At 41.9% G+C, this 15,879-nt stretch overlaps 1 long non-coding RNA gene across 1 annotated transcript in view; it reads right to left on the bottom strand.

The window, feature by feature from the left end:
* The window catches only part of LOC120750490 (uncharacterized), a 36,989-nt gene extending 21,639 nt beyond the window's left edge, over window positions 1-15,350 (bottom strand). The window contains exon 1 of the long non-coding RNA XR_005700017.2: window positions 15,137-15,350. This is a non-coding gene — a long non-coding RNA (uncharacterized LOC120750490). The remainder of the gene's footprint in view (window positions 1-15,136) is intronic.
* Between the last annotated feature and the right edge of the window lie 529 nt (window positions 15,351-15,879).

Here is a 15,879-nt window from a genome sequence, read left to right as displayed (position 1 = left end):
TGGATGCTACAATTTGGATGTCCGTTTGGGACACCCCCACTCTTCAGTGTTTCCCTTTCTGCATCTGTGTTTCCATCCCAGTGTCTGTGCTATGGGAGTTCTGTGCTGTTCAAACAGAGACCTAAAAAGTGGGGAAGAAAAATTTGTCTGGCAAGTTTTCACCTGCTTTTATGATTCAAACTCCTTTTTGTCTCCTGCAGCACAACATTATTGACCCAATCTCTTTGCCCATGGAGCAGAGAGTATTTGGATCACATTGCTTGTGTCTGCTTGCTAATCACCTCTGCTCTAATTTCTCTGATTATTTAGAGCCCTCATACTGTAAATTCTACGCGTTCAAACTCAACTTGGCATAAATGGATTACATGGGTATCACACCCAAGACAGCTGCTGGCAGCCAGGCAAACATCCCTTGTTTTATAAAATGCCTCCAAAACCCTGAAAAGAGGGTGTCTGGAGGTGCTTCTACATGGCTACAAACAATAAGCGATATTTCCCTACATGGTTACAAACAGCGGAAGCTGGAAATAATGCATGCACAGTCAGACCCCTGCCCCAAGCTTCACAACTCTGCCTTCGTTCACACACAACCTAACCCTGCAAGCTCTCAGGGTGAGACTTTCAATCCTGATCCACCTGGAGGCAAGTTCAACCTCAGCAGATTCCTCCTGGGATAAATGTGGCCGTACCTCTCTCCTCCAGCAGCAATGATAGCAGCCCATAAAGGCAGCAGAGATCCCCCACAGCAGTGGGACCAGGCAATCACCCAGTGCTTCTTGCCATCCTGTGCAGAAGAAGACTCTTCTAGGTCCCTTTCTAGCTCAGCACCAAAGAAGGACAGGATTCTTTTCCTTTACACTTGCAGAAAACTGTTTTGCAAGCTGCAGAAGTTAAACTTATATGGCATTTTGAACTTCCCTATCATTACTTAATACCTCCCATAAAAGTTACAGGTAGCAGTTTTGTCTTTATACCTACAAATAAAACATTCTTGAAGAAACCTGTCACTCTATTGGCTTTTGTGTTTTGTTTTTCCCTCTGGAAGACAATCACACTTGTCCCAAGATGAAAAAAACTGCTAAGGAATTACATTTACAACATACATATTCTTTGGTAGATACTTTAAAAAGAGGAAGCTGGTATTTTTACTCCTAAAGTCACACATAACCATTTAATCAGAAGCACCCAAATCACTTCAAATGAGCAAATGTCACTGGGCTTGTTCTGCAGGAGTTCTGTGTTTGAGCAGGTGAGCTCCCAGAGTAGCTGAGCACTGTCATTGCTGGAAACCCTGGGCTCTGACACGGGATGCGTAATGGAACTGGGAAGCTCCTGTGAGTGATCCACCTATTAGTGCCTCTTCATAGATGAAGTACTTTTCATACCAGAAATCCCTGTATTTTAACTACACTGCAAATACACTGCACACCATAATAACCATCAGCTCAACTCCAGCTACACAATGAGCAGTTATCACACCTTTCTCACACTTAAGTAAGAGGTAATTGCAGTTACATCACCCTTATCACAAAAGGGCTTTTTTGAGTAATTAATGACTGATTAAAGCACAGCCATGCTGCCTAAATGAGACATTTCGTGACAGATGAAGACTGAGGAGTGTGCCACAAACCTGTGCCATGGCAGTCATGCAGATACAAACCACAAGGCACTGTAGAAATGCTTACAAATCACCACAGAGTACTCAACTTTGATATCAATGAGGCTGATGCAGAGAACACCAGATCTTCTAATAATTCCAGATACAATATAGCATTTTGATAATTTCTCAAATAATTATCAGGACAATTTCCTATATATTTTACATCAGGGTTCTGTGATTTATTTTTTCTTAAGGAAGTTCCACACAAATGAGATAAGTAATTTTTGCATACTTTCCTCCCCAAGTTTCAATAAATGATATTTTTTAGGTGTTTTTTTTTTTTTTTAAATAAATTAAATTAAACCATTTATGAATAGTGAATGTCACTCAAAGTCACCTGGGCTTAGCAGTCTCAGTCCTAACATCTCCCTGAGTCCTTGGCATAACCACACACAGTGAGCCCACAAGTACTCACAGTTCCATTGATTCATTACTTGGGCAAAGCTGCATTTATTCTGTACAAAAATGCATTTCCATTTGATTGATACAAGAGCCATTCTACATCTGGCTAATTTTAATCCCCCTCAGAAGACAAATAAGGAAAGGAACAAGCCCAATCAAGGATAGCAACAACTGAGATGTCCATAGGTAAATAATGGATAATTTTAGCACATAATTTTAGATAATAATAGCCTGCCTGGCTGACCAGGGGGGTTTCAGGATACAAGGAAAGAGGTTGACTTCTTTTGAGAGCAACTGCTACAGAGCACTAGGGTACAAATAAAACAAGCAACAAATTCACTGATCTCTGCTCAGAGAATTCAGCTGCCCTCACACAAAAAAACCACCTTTCCCCAACAGGGCATAAAGACATTTCATGTGGCCCATCAGAGTGAACTGCAGGAGGACGCTCAGTCTGGTGGCATCACTCAGAGGACAGTGATGGGAACATGATATCCCTGGGAATTAAGGCAAAGTGCCCCCGGGAAGAGGCACTCAGTGAAGCACCAGGCATTTCCCTTCCCCTCCAGGCCCCTGGTGCCTTATCCAACCTCCCCCAGCCTTGAGGCATGTCCTAACTAGAAAGGGATTGTAGGCTCACAAGTCATAATTTATGAGCAGTACTTCTCTCGGACATGTTGAGATAAATTCCACCTTGTAGTTCTGATTGCACTGTATTTCCAGACAGGAGGCAGAACACAAATACCCTTTGAAGCTGAAAAATTTCTGCTCCCAGTGTTTTACTGTTCATTTTGTTGAGATTGTGGTATCTCTATAGCTATGACTACATCTTTCTGATTTTCAAAAACATTTCAGCCTTTGGAAAATGTCAACCTTAATTTAAGTGCAGTGTCAGAACTGGCTCCTCTTTGGGAAAATGCAGCAGACACACACACAGTTATCATCTGCCTTGAATTACCCTCAGAGGAAGTAGAATATGACCCTTTGAGAGAAGCCTTGTGATTGCAGCACCTAGATAATGTTACCTCTCTTCTCCATAAGTGATGAAAAATCGATGAGCTTGACTAAATTAATTTACTTCAACCTCAGCTCCTGTCAATAGCAAACAAATTATTTGAGCCGGGGCTCTGTTCAGCGAGCTATATAGATAGAGTCAATAACTCATCAGTAAATGCTGGCTCCAAAGTGAAGCTTCTTAGGTGTTTAAATCTCTGTCTCAAACTATGCATATTTTGTATTTAATGCAACATTTGGGTTGGTTTTCTGGATAGAACATCAACACACCTCCATTCCCATTGTTCCAGTTTAAACACAGGCTTTTCCTGAAGCACACCCAAGCCACTGTTAGCTGTCCAAAATCCAGGACTGCCTCCTCCTCTGGCAAATACCATGTCATTGGAATATGAAGTTAAAGTCCTGTATTCTTAGCTCAGCTCTCTCACTTGTCCTCTTTACAACGTGGTGGCAAGAGGTGATAGATTTAAGGTGCCTCTAAACCACACTTCTGAAGGTGCAAGAAGAGAGAAGGCTTCGAGTCTCCCACTTCCTCAGTGTGTCCTTCAGGTCACTACATCAAGGCAGACAATGCTGTTCCCTGCTTTAAGGGTGTGTAAACCAATTGCCCACAGCCAGGAAGACAAATGAGTCATTAGGAAGGAATAGCTCTGGGCTGTAATTCTCCAACAACGCTGAGCCAGGCTGGAGGTAGGTACTTCTACCTGGCAGAGAGGTAAGGCTTCACACATCCTCTTTCTGATTTCCTTTCAGCTAATGAAAGAATGCCCGTATTTCCATGCTTCAGACACACCCCATGCCTTTGGATTTAAAACACATTTTGGAGTGTCCTACAAAAACCCAACCGTGCCAAGTCAGGAAACCTCGGATCCAACCTGCTGTTGACTGAGACACCCCTTGGCTGATAGAGAAGTGGAGCACAGATCCCCCAGGACCCTGCCTGGCTCTTGGACACAGCTACTCAGCCCAGGGCTGGGGGCTCTGCTGTCAGCAGCTCATGGGACAGAAACTCGGCCTCAGATTGCTCTGAGCAGATTTTGGGGAGCAAAAAATAGCAAAGAGGCAGGGGAAAATTCAGAAGTTTATCTTGTCCTCCAGTAAATTGGCACGGAGCCATGGAAATCAATGAAACAAAGCTCATTTACAGCCCCACAGGCTCAGACCTACTGTTTGCTGAGTAATATTTGTAAGCTTCTAAGATATCTCAAAGTACAAGAATTCCTCTCCCTCCCAACAGCTGAGAGATAAATCCCTCCATGCACACATCAATTTACAACACAAATAACACCTTCCAACAGGGTACATTTACACTGCTGCTTGGCAAGGAACACCAATGCATGCAAAGGATGATCCACTGCCTGTGCTGGAGGAACCAGAGTTCAATGATATTGACTTCTGGGCAGTAATGATTTTGTCCAAGGTGTTTAAGGTTAGTCACGTGTGTAAGTGCCTTGCTGAACCCAAGCATCCATCATTTGAGTGTCTCAGGCTCTCAGATCAGCTGATCTTTCCCTGCAAGCAAACCAACCCCTGCACAAACCACCTTGTGCTATTTCCTTTTTATCAAAGTGGTAGAAGAAGAAATGGGTTTGTTGGTTTGTTGCCATTTAATTATTAATATGAAGGAGCTATTTTCACCCAGTTCTTCACCAAGTTTAAAATTTTAGCAATGAGGAGCTGCTTTAAGATACTGTGATGTAAAATGCAAACCTAGTAACCCAGACAAAACACAGTCATTAAGTTAAGGGGTTTGACAAATTTCACAGGTTTTTTTTTTTTTTTTTTTTTTCAACTCCTTCTGTTCCAGCTGACACAAGAGAGAGCACAATGGAGGGCAGAGAGAAGAGAAGGAGAAACTGCATCCTTGTGTTTTCATCATCAGAAGAGAATGGAAGGACAGTGGTGGCACAGCCAGACAGGGAAAGGTGAGCTCTGTCCATCTCTCCCAGCAGTTGTGGGATGTGGGAATTGCTACCAAGGCACTGAACACTTCTGTTTTCATCCTAACACCAGAACAGAAATTGCTGCTTCAACATTAGCTAGATTCAAATGACATTAAATGTCACTGTCGAATGTTATTTTTCCCTTGCCAGAAATATGTTCAATTAACATAAAAATCAGACATTTAACATGCAGATGAATTAAATAATTAGCTAGCTAATGCAAAGATCATCTTGACACTTAACCCTGCAGCAACAAGATCCTGGTTTGTACCGCAAACTTCCAACCCACACTCTTTCCCTTCAGTCTGGAACTTTCTGACAATTTATATGTAGAGGTATTTATCACAAGTATCTGGGCTGTTCTGCAAATCCAAACTCTGGCATGATTTGTCTGAAAACCACCTCTTTTTCTCCGAGTCTGTAATCACCACAGAATCCATGACTGAGCATCTCCTGCAGCTCTACAGCCACATAAATCACACCTGCAAATTTGTGACCCCACCGGAATCAGACAATTTGCAAAGAAGAAACCAAGAAATTAAGCTGGAATTGAAGAGCGCAAGGGAGCTACCATGAATAAACTCTTATTGCACTTGAGAAATGGAAAATAGCCCTTATTCGAAGAGCAGCTTTCTTTTTCCAGCCAAGAGAAGTAGCTTCATTGCCGAGGCAGGGGTCCCATCCCATTAAAAGCTGCCCTGGACACCCCTGGACACATCTGTAATTGGGAGTGCTCAGGCCTTGTTTGCTGTGAACAAACCCCAGCAGATATTGGCACCAGAAATTGCTGCCATTCATTTGATAGGTCTTTACTTGGGCTCTTGCTGCTGGCAATGTCTCTCCCAAATAATTAAAAATGAAGAATGGCTTCTCTGTTGGCAATTCCTCTAAAAAAATGAGATATTTGGAAGCATAGTCCTTGAAAGCATGCTGGCCTTATTACTGGAGAAAAGATGACATTGGGCAGAGTCTGAAGCACTGTAAAATGCTCATCCTTGCTCTAATTTCCTTAAAAAGACGCCATCTCAGAATTTTCAAAGTTATTTGGGGGCTGCAAAATGATTAAAATGAAACTTTGTTTAAGGAAAGACAAATGTAGCCACAGAAATGAATACAGGATGGGGAATAAATTTTTAGAAATTGAACAGATCTCTTTGGGGACCGGTTTTGTTTGGTTTTATCCCAAAGTGGAAAACTTGAATACTGTGCATTAAAGAGCATCCATATTTTGGTAGAATCCTGCCTGGATACTTGTGCCAGTAATTATTACTGTCAGGCAGGATAAAGTACTTTATTGAATTTGTCTGCATTTTCTGCTCTCTTCGTTGAGGCCATTTTGGCTGTAAAGTCTCACATGGAGTTTTCCCCAAACCCCAATTAGCTGGAAGTATTTAGGCAAGAGGGAAACAGCTGCTTCCAACAGGAAAGCTCACTGAATATAAGATGCTTCTAAACCTTGTACCAGCTTCCCTCCCAAACTCCACTTTTTCTCCTTATTTCCCTTACATAAATCTTGGGGAACAGAGCAGGCGGCAAAAATGGGGGAAAATATGGACTGGATTTTGCCCGGACATCAGGATGGGGGCATAACCTGGACTGGATTTTACCTAGAAATTGGATTGGAATCTAGACTGGAACAGTTCTACAAGTTTTGCATGGATCATCCATCAGTAGATATCTAGAATGCCATTCCTTTGAAAGCTCTGTCCAAATTTTGGCTTGGATTTTCATTTAATTTTGCAAACAGAATGGAATTTTTCACCTTTATGAGCCTGATCTTGCTTTCACTAATGCCAACAGAAAGAAATTAATTTCCACAGGAGCAGCCTCTCAATTTTCATTGCTAATATCATTGCACATCTGGAAGTCTTTCATCTGCTGCAAGAGCAGAGCCACAGGTATTTCTCACTGAAGCCAATGGGAAACCTTGTCCCTTTTGTTTTAATGGATTTTCCAACACCAGATTGCCCCATTGGTTTTGTAAGATGCAAGGACCAGGAGTTTTAAGAAAACCTTAAGATCAACAATGTGCTTAACATAAGCCAATCCACCCACCCTTTATATTGCTGTCTCCATTCTCATCTGCAAAGAGCCCTGATTCCAAGTCTACACATTCCCAAAAATCCCACAACAAGACACTTCCATTGCTCTCTCATCTGCTGCATTTCCCATTTTATAAAGCCACAGGATTGTTATGGAGATCCATGCTTAGATTTTTAGCAGCTCCAGATGTGAAGGGGTGGTTTATGACTTCTGGGAGATGAACTGTAAAATCCCAATGTGCTGATTTTAACATCCCACCCTTCCTCTCAAGGTTTAGGATGAAAGACAGCCCTTCACCCATGATGTCCCTCCAAGAAGAATGATGGAAATCAGCTCTTTGCTGTCTCAGAGACACAAGGCCAAGTTCTCCTGCTAAAAAAGCATCTCCATGGAAACAAGTAGCTGCTCTACCCCTCCGGCCTAAGGCAAGCAGGGCTAGAGAAAACCACAGGAGTTCTGCTGTTCCTCAATTAGGAATTAAAACGGCCATGGCCAATATTATTACTCCATGCACTGTTCTTCTGCCACAGACAGAAATTTTTTCTCTGCTTTAGAGGAAGAGGCCGTGGAGACAGCCATGCTCTCACAGCCCCCACCCCCCACCAATAAATTCTGGGATTTTGGTTTTTCTTTGTTTTCTAGTGGTTGCCAGGATGAGCTCAGCTACTCCAGCCAGACTCCGTTTTTGTTCCTGATGGTTCTGGCAGCTCAATGGCAGGCAAGGTTGAATATTGAACACAATTAGCTGCTCCACACAGAAATTAATCCCAGCTATCTTCCATTTAGTGGAATCTCCTTGCAATTAAAAAGCACTTCTGAATGAAGTGACTTGCAGCCAGGAATAAAAATTTCCCTGATTGTTGTTATCGAGGGACACATACTCATTCCAGTTCAGAGCTATGTGGACAGAATGCGAACAGCCGGAATGCAAAAACAAATCACAAAGCAGATCAAAGGAATTTTTTACTACCATCACCACCAAAAAACCTCCAAACAAACAAAAAACCCAAACCCAACCAACACCATCCCAAACCTGGCATTTCATTTTAGAACAGATGTTTGAAAAACAGAAGTCAAATACCATTTGATTAGGGGCAAGCAGGTCACTGCTAGATGAGCACAGTCTCCTTCAGTCCATGGAAAACTGCGTTCAACTTTTTCCATAGAAAATTGCATTCAACTTTTCTGTGATTTAAGGAACATTTGACAATATTTCTAACAAGGGAAAACCAACCAACCAGCCCTCAAAAGCTTCAGGTTTCCTTCTCAACAGATTCTGGTGTTGCATTGACAAAGTTTCTCCAGAAGAGCTGAAGGCTTGAGGGGTTTTCCTTTTTGCAGCCTCCCTGCAACAACCCAAATCAAACCCATATTTTTGGCTGTAAACCACTCTCCACTCAAGCACAGATTTACCTCTACCAGCATCTGATAAGATTTGGGGGCTGAATTATGACTTGACTTTGTTCAGACATCCAAGCTGAAGTTGTGGTGAGCTCTTGGCATGAGGTGTTTCTGTATCATTTCCTATAGATGGCTGATTGATCCCCTCATGCTCACATTCATTAACTTCAGCAGAATTATTTTTATGAAGAATACTTGTATGTTGCTCAATCTGCTTCCTGTTTAGAGGAAAACAGCCACTCTTAAAAACATTTTTAATAATTTCATTTTTTTCAGAGGTATTCAGATAGCTGCTGTTAAAAAAAAAAAAAATAAAGCTCCTGCTCTCTGTGGAAAGACAGCAGGGGAGAGAGATTTACAATGAGATTTTGTAAGGAAAAAAGGCAATTAAGACTGGAAGTAGAAGGTTAAAAAAATTAGATACCTCAGCCGGGTATTTGATCAGAAGACATATTTTTGTTTGTCTGACATATAAAACCAGGTATTGGTTTGCAGATATCTGTAGAACCCTGGTGAAATAAATGCAGCTGAATCAAAGATACCAGCTGATGATAAAAATCCATCACATCTGGTGCACTCTGAGGGAATATTAAAGTAGATAATGAGCAATATAGATCACTGTGACGGTGCTGCTTTATGTAATCCAGCAACAGAGATCTTGTCCCTTCACATGCCTGAGAGCTGCTTGCGCTGGTGCTAAGCAGAGCTGTCACCGCTCCCCTGCCTGAGGTTTGTTTAGTGTAGGGGGATAAAGGAAATAAAAACCCCGACCAAACCCAAACACCAAACCCGTTTTGATTTAAGGTTTAAACGTGCCAGCCTATTGGAAAGGCTTGACAGGTGATTAAATGTCTTGCTGTTCTGACTGCAGGCACAGGGGAAATGCTTTTCTTTCAGGACCACGGAGTGTATGTTGTGCTGTGCAGCCCTCAGGGAAACAGCTGAGGGAGGAAGGCATTACACAGAAGAGAACAGGCTTATTCAGTTATGAACCTGGATCTGCCATAGGAAACTAAAAGCTGGAAGCAGTACGGGTTTGGGAGAAAATATGGCATAGTACAGATTATAATGGGTGATATGTAATTCATAATAATTGAAATAAATGCAGGATAAAATACTTCAAGCACTTGAAAAACTCTGTTCTGAGTAACTTTAGAAGGCAAACGTGTGCATTTTGCCCCCAAAGTGGCTTTCTTCCCACCCCACACCCACGAGGTGCACGCACGGGAGGGCACAGGCCCTTCCAGCAAAGATCTAATTGCAGCTTCTGCCGGAGTGAGGGGTCCCCTTCCACGGGAGCGAGGGAAAGGCAAAGCCTGTGGCCCCAAGCTTGGAGGGGATTCATTACCACACCAAATGGCTGAGGAAGAAAGTCTGCAAAATGGCTTTCACTCCCAATAGCACCTCATTAGCAGCACAAACTGTCGTGATAAAGAATTCAAGTGCATTCAAGCCAACCAACCCTCTTTAATGTGCCAGACATAGTTTCTTATGTTAAATAATATATTTCTCCCACACAGCAGCAGGACATCTTACCTACTTTCAAGCTTTTATAAAAATCACAGTATTTGAGTAATTCCCATCATATCAAAGAACATTTTTAATATCAGCTGGAGGAAAGGGGTCACTCTCATTGCTGGCAGTTTCTGCCATCAAAGTGGATATAATTTGATTCACATAAAACATGCAGTGCAACTCTTTGGAGAATATAGATCTCCAAACATGACACTAAACACTCAACAGAATCCACAATAACACTCCAGCACTATTTTGAAGTGAATTATTTGAAGCCATGTACCAACTGCTATCTCTAAACCCACTAGTTTACACACACTTGTACTTTGGACACAATCCTCAGATCAATAGTACTCACCCAAATAATTGTTTTTAAGCTCTTCAACAAGAAATTCCCTCCACTGCAAAGTGTGCTCCCAGATAAAGATGGCAGAGAGGATGTTCCAAGACTGTATCTGCTCTGACTTGATGGGGAATGGCACAAAAGTAAACACCAGAGGCAAACAACCAGCCCAACATGAAGCACACTGAAATGAAGGAATATGATTTATACCACAGAAAGCCATTCTTAGCCCCCTTTATGAAATATTTAACTCCTCTGGTTCAGAGATTTCAGGGATCTGACAGGAGTTTTTTATACAATATATGGAAGTCTGTGTTTGTGCCACATGTAATTGGAAAATGTTGGCAGGGTGCACTCTTGAAACCTGTTGGCTGCAGTCTCAGAGCCCAGGGATGGAAAACAATCCATACAAAGGACTGGCAGCATCAGGTTTGCTCAGCAGGGTTACAGGAAGGTCTTTAGAGAGCCCAAGTCTGTTCTTAGCAACAATGGCATGGCTCTGTGCAAGGCCCAAGACATCTGCTGTGTTTTGGGACATCTATTAAATCCCAGCTCGGCAGGACTCTCTCATTTATAAAGGTATTCGCTCTGCGTGCACAATTCCTGCTCCAGGGGTAAGAGATACTGCCACTCCTGTCAGCAGCACACTGCAGTCTGGGAGCTGGGGATCCTTGAGGATCCTAAAAATGGATTGTTACACATGGAAAAACAAAGACTACATCAATCCACTGGAAAAGGGTAATGCCTGGTAGAAAATAAACCAGCCAAACAGCTGAAAATCTGAGCTAATGAATCTGTACTTGTCTTTCCAAACTGCCACTGCATTTGGATCAACCAGGTTTTGCAGCCAGGCCACAGAAGCAGATATTCCCCAAAACTCCCAAACCAGCTGGCTTCAGCAGCTTTGATGCAAGAATTTCTCTTGTGATTCATTCCTTCCAGCTGATAATAATTCCTGAGGGGAAGCAGAACTATTGGCCTTCCATCAGAGAACGCCAACATGGCAGTAATGGCTTCAGAAAGAAAGATTATGCAGATCACTGTTTTGCAAGTCCATGTCTTGAGTCACTGGTGTGATTGATGCTGAAGGGCCTGGCCTCCTGCATCTCAGCATTTACCACGGGAACAGCAGCTCCAGGGAGCAGAAAGGCTAATTCCAGGGATGCTGACTTTTAATCACTGACTTGTTTTGCGCTGCAGGTAAAGGGTTTCAGTACAACCCTCTCACTGGCTGGGCACAAAGTAGTTGATCACAATTAACAAAATTACAACATCAGGCTGGTTAAGATTTTTCTAACCTGGGAAAAAATGTTAGCCAATGTTTGGATTAGATTGTATTTTAAAGAAAAAAGAAAGGGAAAAGTACCAAAGAGGATAATAGCCCAAAATTATTTTTCAAAGAGCCTGGAGATGGCCAAACTTCAGCTGCCAGATATAGCTAGATCATAGCACTATCAACACCAGCTAAAAGCTGCAATTTTATCCTCCCTTCACATAGCCATATTCCCAGATCAAGTGCCAGAGGCTCTGTAATTGCTGACGTGGGTGCTCAAACCCAAGCCCTGCAGAGCACCATTTTACATTGGGTGAAGCAAATTAAGCCCTCCAGCCTGGGGTGGAGGCAGCAGCAGAAATCAGGGTGAGCTGAGAACCCAGTTTCCCTTTGGGAAATGTTGGGCTCCATTGCCAGCAAAGTCAGGGGTACGGAAGCAAAGCCTCTTATACACCTTAAATCCCTTGTGTAAGAGAAGGGCAACACCAGAGCAGATTCTGAACCAGCACACATTCAAGGACTTCATTAACTCAGTCCCAGAAAGGCACTACTCATAGCTGCACAAAAAGTTCTTTTCTGGGGGGAGGAAAAAATATGTCGATATTAGCATCTCCAAAGTCACAAATAACGTCTCATATTTCTAAGTATATAATTAATGACTGGGATTTATTGTAAAAAGTAAAGGCCACTATTATAATGACTTCACTAAAAGTCATGAAATATTGTGGAAATGAAAAACTGCAGAGTTCTCTGGCACATTTGACTTGGGAATGGGCAATATATTTGCAAGTAAAATCAGTTTAAGGTATTATATAATTGGATGAATAATCAAAAAATGCTCATTAAAGCATCAAAGGATGCTGATATAGCAAAATGCTCTTCTCTGACCTTCAGTGCTTTGCATTGTCCATTTTGACTGTTTCTTGCCGCCTGCCAAACTGAATAAATCCCAACTTTGGAACTACTCCTCAGCAACCCCCGCTTTCAGCCATTTCCGCCATCCTTTAAAAATGTTCTTTTTTCCCTCTAAGAGGTGCCTGTGCAGTGGTGGGTCCTTGTGAGCTCACCCTGGTTCACTGATGTAAGAAGTCATTTCAAAAATGAAACCATTTACTCAACCTACTAGTGATCAGTAGTTAGATATGGGGCAATGGGGCAATTAATATTAAAATATTGTTGTTCTAAATTTTTTTTTTTTCCCCCAGAATATCATGATACTACCATAGAAAGCTGATCTCCAAAGAACTGAATCTCTGTGGTCAGAGTTAAATGCATCTTTTAGACATGATTCTGTGAGATGACAACCTAAGTAAGCACCTGTAACAGCTATTATTCTGTTAGTCATAATTTCAATCAGCAGGCATCAAACATCATTAGCTGTGACAGCTTTGGGATTTTGAGATTTTTTCTAATGAAATACAGTCTTAATGGAATACTGCGAGGTGTATTTGTAATTATGTATCAGCTTGGCATTTGTCTTTTCCTCCAGGGAATACAAAAAGACAGAAGATGTAAAGAAAGATGACAAAAAGGAAGCCCTACAATAACTCTCAACAGAAAGGAAAGGATAGGAAAAAAAGCAGAACTACAGATCTTAAGCTACCAAAAGCTAATAGGACTATATTTTAACACCTCTGACTTTTTTTTTTTTTTTTTTTTGTAGTTTCTTTTTCAAAACAGAAGTAGCTTAGATTTGCAAGTTCTAGGAGGAAAAGGTTCAAGTGGTAATGATGAATAATATGTGGTAAGAGATTGTTTTTTAATAAAGAAATCCAAATTTATTATTAAAAAATACCATTTTATAGGTTTAAAAACTCATATCGTGCCTGACCATGCACCTACCAATTTCCTTTCGTTGTGTATTATTTTTGGTAGATGTCTTAAAATGGGCTTTTAATACAAAACCACTTTAGCACTGGTTCTATACCAAAACTTTAGCTGCTCCAACTTAGGTCCCCACAAACCATTAAACACATGTTCTGTTCATTGAAACAACATCACAAAAGATATTATTAATTTTCCAACTAGCGAAAAGATTTTCATATTAAAAATGAATGCAAGCAGATACCAGTAATGATCCATTTCATAAGCAAGTCATACCGAGGAAGAAAACATTAACTCTTGCATATTTTTCCTTGCTGTTTACATTTAAACTTGGTAAGTGTTTTAGGAATATTTAATACACATGGTGAAAATGCCATTAACACAACTCAAACCCTTCCTCTAAGGGCCCAACTGCACCATCATTCCCAACTGAGCCCGTTAACTGCAGCTGCCACCACCCAGTACTTTTGCAGAGCAGAAGATAAAAGCCATGCCTCATAAAAAGAGGCAAATGGTTCATTATTAATTTTTATAGCAAGATAAACCACTGCAAATTGCGTTTTTGGTTACTATGCTGGAAAAATCTCTTCACATATGATCCAAGAACAGTAAGAACTGCTTTGTTTTGAGCTGCAGCATTTCCACCCTCACTCAATCAGGCAAGAGAGACCTTTTCTGTCTTATAGCTAACACTTCTTCCCTTCAGTCCTCCATTACCAACATTTGGGGGGGAAAAAACCCAAAACCTACAAACAAACAGTTCCCCCTTGCTTAAGGACCTTCTGTTGGAGTCCAGGGCATTCCTTTGGAGGGTCAGGGACATGGGCAGGGGGGTCTGGGACACCAGCCCAGAGCTCAGAGAGACACTGGCTTTGATTTCAGTCCATGGGAAAAACTTCCTACACTGAGAGAAGGTTTACATGCCACAAGAATGTGAGAAATAGTAGTTTAGCTTATCACAGAATGAGAAAATAATAGTTTTAGGTTCCTAGCATTGAAGTGAATGGGGACAAGATGGAGAATCTGGGGCGTTGTCTCCTTCTCCTTCTTCTTCCCTCACTCCATTGCTGCATTGACGTGGCACAAAGTAGTTAGTGAGGATTGGGTCAAAGTAAAGATGACCTTTTTAGTAATAGTGATAGACATTGGTAAGAAATAGTAAATAAGAAATACGTAGTAATTAGTATAAAAGATAAGGACAGCCCAGCTCGGGGGGAGACGTGAGGAATCCATGCAGCTGCGAACATCTTGTCGGACTCCGAGAAAATTGTAAGATAAGAAACAATAAACGAAGTATGCAACCTTGAAAAATCTAAACCTGAGAACTCCGTCTCTTCCTTCGGCTCGGCTCGGAGCTGTGCAGGGAAGCAAGGACCCTGAAACCACCTCAATGTTGGGGTAAGCCCCCAACACCTTCTTTTTCAACGGTATGGCACAAGAAAGCAAGTTTTTCTTAATTTAAATATTTTAACAGATCAAACCTGCTAACAGGCAACAACAACAACAAAAAAGGGAAAAACACAAGCACAAAACCCCCACCACCAAAATCCAGCACTTTCAAACACCCAGAATATGAAATTAAACTTCATAAACCTCATGAAGCATGAACATACACAGCCCTCAAATTCAGAAAAAACCACAAATGCCTCCAATCCAAACAAGAGCTCCCTTTTCCTGCCCAACCCAGATCCCCACAAGAAGCTGCCTCAGGCGCTTACCTGGCTCCCGCCCTCACCGAGAAGCGGCAGCTGTCCTCGGCCATGAGGGACCCAGGGACAGGAACATCCCACAGCCACAAGGCAATCCAACACCAGGGATACCCTCCAAAGGGAGCAGAACTGCCCTGTTTGGCTGCCAGAGCCGGGATGTCGCCGGGCCGGGGAGCAGCCCCAGCTGCAGGTGGTGCATCCTCAGCGCTCCTGGGGCTCCACCACAGCTGAGGGGTTACCTGATTGCATATGTGGCAATCAGACCCTTGATTTTTTTTTCACCTGTTCTTACTCTGCAGTTTTGGGTTGGTTTGTTTGTTTGTTTTTTGTTTTTGTAGTCTTTGCACCATCTCCATAAACTGTGTTTAATCCGGAGTATGTAATTTGTTTCCTTTGACAATGAGGGAGATAATACTCTGTTTTCTATAGTAAATCCTTGTACCAAACGTCAGACGAGTTGCTTGCTTTACTCACACAGTTTTCATTCTGAATAAAATTAGCTCTAGAAACCTATCCAGGGCTACATCCCTTTGACACAACAGAGGTTTTTCAAGTGTTACTTGTCTTTCACCTCAGTCCAAACAGATTTACTGAGCTCAGCAAATGCAGGACAAACCCCCTTGTCTGTAGGTGAACCACAGGCTGATAGAGGGACCTGTGAAATCAGTGAATCCTTGTCCTGGGTTGACTTTGTGACTTTGTGATACTTCTGTCTCGAATCATCTGTTCTGTTTATATTGGAAATTATGTTC

Source organism: Hirundo rustica, chromosome 3 (assembly GCF_015227805.2).
Source record: "Hirundo rustica isolate bHirRus1 chromosome 3, bHirRus1.pri.v3, whole genome shotgun sequence".
Lineage (NCBI taxonomy): Eukaryota > Metazoa > Chordata > Aves > Passeriformes > Hirundinidae > Hirundo > Hirundo rustica.
The sequence above is the reverse complement of the archived record's forward strand: the minus strand, read 5'-3'. Positions and strand labels throughout refer to the sequence as shown.